The 4,416-nt window shown below is 42.2% G+C and overlaps 1 non-coding gene across 1 annotated transcript; it reads right to left on the bottom strand.

Annotated features, from left to right (window-relative positions):
* Positions 1-320: 320 nt before the first annotated feature.
* LOC118758671 (U6 spliceosomal RNA) lies at positions 321-428 on the bottom strand. The gene has a single exon (XR_004995772.1). It is a non-coding gene; the product is annotated as a U6 spliceosomal RNA (small nuclear RNA).
* Between the last annotated feature and the right edge of the window lie 3,988 nt (positions 429-4,416).

Here is a 4,416-nt window from a genome sequence, read left to right as displayed (position 1 = left end):
GGACATGGTAGGTTACCTGGCAAAGAGGAATTCAAGTTGCAGCTGAAAAAGTTTTTCTGTCTACTGACCTTGAAATAGGAGTATTCTGTTTACTCAACTGTTAGATCCAAGACTCTAAATGTGCAAGATACAGGAAAAAAACTATGAGTATGTATGAGAGGGATGTACTGTGAGGAAGATTAGTCCAGTGATCACTGACTTTGGAGATGGAAGAAGAGAGCCAGGAGCCAGTAAATTCACACACATGGGCTGTAGCACTATGGAACCCTCCTTAGACTTCACACCATCCAGAATCACAGTACAGTGCATGTATGACTTTTTAAAATATAGAATGCTTCATAAATTGGCATGTCATCCTGGCTCAAGGGGCCATGCTAATCTTTTCTGTATCATTCCAATTGTAGCATATGTGCTGCCAAAGCAAGCACATGTGCATGATTTTAATCCAATAGGATTATGATAACTTGCTACAACACCAAAGGAAAAAAAAACTATTCTTACTTACCCATTCATATGACTCCACTCAGGATCTCCATACCCCAATTAGGTTTCTTTTTTCACCTTCTAATCAGAGCCAGACAGTATAAGCCAGCATTTGAATAAGGACGACCAACCAAGCATTTTACTACAGCCCATAGTTTCATTCATAGTTTTACTATGGATTACTTCTCTTCTCGTACAAAGCAGGTAATCAGATGCATCATCGGAAGCTCTGTCCACTTGAATGGTTTTTCTCATTAGTCTTTCAGGACCGCTCTGGGGCCATACAGCTACAGTCTATTTTCTTCCTATATCCAGTATTAAGTGTGTTAGTACATTTCCTCCTGCTGTAACAAAATACCTAAGACTAGATAATGTGTAAAAAAGGAAAAAAAATTCACTTAGCTCACAGTGTGGGGGGATGGAAATCTAAGATGGAGTAGCCTCACCACTTCCGTCTCTGGCAATGCCCCTGACTACAACACAGCACGCTGGGGAGGCATTGCAGAACAAAGGATCAACCACCCAGTAGACAAGGAGAGATTAAAAGTAGACCTGAACTACTCACTCCTATGGAAATAAACCAGGCTTCCAAGACAATTACGCAATTATCCTCCCAGAGAAACTCACCAAGGTTCTAATGACCTTCCCCTGGTGCCCATTTCTTAAAGGTTCCGCCATGCCGACACTACCACCCAGTTACAGTGGGGACAAGCCTGCAATGCATGAAATTTTGGGTACACATTCAAACCAAATCCAAAGCACAGTTCTCACTCGTCTTAGTTTCATCCCTGGGACTGCTGTCCCAAATTACCATAAAACAATAGAAAATTATTCTCTCACAGTGTTGAAGAACAAAAATACAAAAACCAGAGGGTTTTCTCCAAGTGTTCTGAGATAGAATTCATTCTGCATCTCTCTCTCTATAGCATCTGGCAGCTGCTGGCCAACATTGGCATTCCTTGGTTTGCAGGTTTCGCAGTCCAATATCTACCTCTCTCTTTCAATTACTTTCTCATCCGAGGTCTCTGTCTCCTCCTCTCTTGTCTGATTTAGGGTCAAACGCTACTGGATTTAAAACCGTCAAAGGTGATCCTATGTGATCTCACCTTAACAGCCTGATTACATGTAAAGAGATCCTTACCCAAATTTAGGTCATACTGACTGACTTACACACACACACACAGTTCGTACAGAATGTGTGTTAAAACTTACTCATGGGATTCAAACTTTTCCATGGATTTCGAATTTACTTTTTAATTCTATTTCACATGAAGTTTTTGAAGCGCTCATGTATGTGTGTGTCCTGCACGACACCACTCATGAACCAAACCCTTTCTTGCTTTAGTCTCTGCCAGCTGAAAATAAAAGATACCTTTCCTTCAATATGGTGGCAGGCTTGGTCTGAAGAAGCTGAGCCAGAACAATAGCACTGGGTGTTGTGTCAGTCTGCTTTCGGAATCAGCCTGCTTGTGCCCTCTGCACTTATTGATGTGCAATTACAGATGTATCAGTTACATTCTAAACTGAATGGATCTTGAATTCATCCAACCTTATGAATTAGTAGGTCTGACAAAACTCCAGCTCATCATGAACCTTCGATCTTCCTGGTCACGTGACATCTCATAGAGAGATGTTCCATCTTTACCCAGCCCAAGGAGCCTGAAAAGCTATTTTTTTAAGATTTATTTATTTTTATTGCAAAGTCAGATATATAGATAGGAGGAGAGACAGAGAGGAAGATCTTCCATCTGATGATTCACTCCTCAAGCAGCCACAAGAGCTGCGCCAATCCAAAGCCAGGAGCCCTGAGCCTCTTCTAAGTCTTCCACACAGGTGCAGGGTCCCAAGGCTTTGGGCCATCCTGGACTGCTTTCCCAGGCCACAAGCAGGGAGCTGGATGGTAAGCAGGGCTGCTGAAATTAGAACTGGCACCCATATGGGATCCCAGGGGGTTCAAGGTGAGGACTTCAGCCACTAGGCTACTGCACCAGGGCCAAAGCTATTTTTCAACTGGTATCTAATTCTTGGCTGCAAGTGGCTTGACTGCCCAAACCATAAGGATCTACGCTGTGATTTTCCTATTGGAGCTTGAGCACAAAGACCGGAGTTGCGCCGATGCGAAGCCAGGAGCTCTTCCAGGTCTCCCACGTGGGTGCAGGGTACCAAGGCTTTTACTCGACTGCTTTCCCAGGCCATACAATGCTTATTTCCAACCACAGATACCTCAAGATTTAAAGAGCTCCTCAGATCATGCAGCCCACTTGAAGGACTGCTTGGTCTTGCATCCTGGATTTGTACAGAGCATCTTCCTGCTTAGGGCTGCACTCAAAGCTCTCCATTTCCCATTTCATTTGGTTCATAGTTGATGGTATCATTTTCATAGATGGTATTCGCTTCCTCCAAATGTATAGAGTGCTTGCTTGGAAAATGTAGGATGCAATCATTTTCCCTTCCCTTCGAGAGGATATTTCACTATGTCTAGACCCGTTGACCCAAAGAAACTTCACAATTAGGTCAAACCTGAATTTTCTACATCCCAGGCTCTGAAGTACATTATCTCACCAGAGACCTTATCATACTTTCCATTTCTTGCTTGCCTGATGTGATTCGCAAAATTGAATTGACAATATGAACTCTGGGGTCCCTTTGGGCTGTGTTATGTCTGAGGGGAGTAGAGCTAACATGATCTTAAAGCAAGATCATGAATATATACTGCTTTTTGTTGCAGGTAATTATTAATGGTTTCAGATTCTACATTCTAGTCTAGAAGAAAGGAATACATTTGTCAGATCAATGGCCACATACAATGAACTGAATGTTGTGTTATCCTGCTCCAGCAGAACTGGCGCAATTAAGGTGAGTTGGGGTAGTGCATGGCTGTCTACCTGAATCCATCAGAGAGCAGACGAATTACATAAATGGTGATGTAAAGCAGACCACCCACCATGCATTCTTTAAATCTTAGACAATCATATTTGCCATCCATCCTGCAATACAATATAGTTTTCTTGGACTGTCTTGGCCAGGTGTGAATGGAATCAAAGAAATTAAAGCAGCATTGATGTAACCTTCATCCACACTTACCATGTTTGCTCTTATCTCACAAGCTAATAAACAAGCATGAGAGCTCTACCTGCTACAAATATATTCATTCCAATTGTGTATTTGGAGATCAGGGAAATATGGCCAGGTGGGTTCATGGGTACAGGAGACCCACTCTATGACAGACTTGAGTTGAGTGAAATTCCATTTACCACAGGGTTTCATATGCCCAATCTAACGGTGCCTATTCATACTCTGTTTAAAAAAAAAAAACACTTCTTTCTATGTCTTGGCATTTCTTTTTGGCCGGTGCATGACCACCCAAGCAGATGGCCACTGGTCCCATGGCGGTGAAAGGAGAAGGTAGATATTGAGGGGTCATATCTGAATACCTTCCCCATCTTTGCCAGGTGCTTCATGCAAGGTATACCTTTTGAGTCATTGGATTGCAAGCTTGAAAAAGACCTAGAAACTGGAAAAGGATGATAAATTTAGTCGGAGAAAATTTCATCAGCCTTCTGGCCTCATAGAATTTGATTGTAAACTAAATAGTGTTTTTGCAAGACTACCAAATATTTTACTCTAGGAACACTGATTTCTATTAATCTTCTCATCTGACTTTGCAAATGATGGCCATAAGCACACTCACCTTGCTTCTGATGGTGTAGTACTGCTATACCATAAGATAATGTCATTCCCTTTGCCAATAGGAAACTTATGTTGTAGCAACTTCTCCTACCCCAACCCTGGCTTAACAGATAAGCATCACTGAATTTCTTGGCGACGTTGGTTCTTCATTTATAATGCATTTGGTATCACTTTAAGAAATGAACCATCTGGGCTGGGCTCTGCTCCACAACACAGTCAGCTCATGGATCTTTTCAAAAGTTC

Source organism: Ochotona princeps, chromosome 2, assembly GCF_030435755.1.
Source record: "Ochotona princeps isolate mOchPri1 chromosome 2, mOchPri1.hap1, whole genome shotgun sequence".
Classification (NCBI taxonomy): domain Eukaryota; kingdom Metazoa; phylum Chordata; class Mammalia; order Lagomorpha; family Ochotonidae; genus Ochotona; species Ochotona princeps.
Note: the sequence above shows the minus strand (reverse complement) of the source record. Positions and strands in the feature narration are given on the sequence as shown.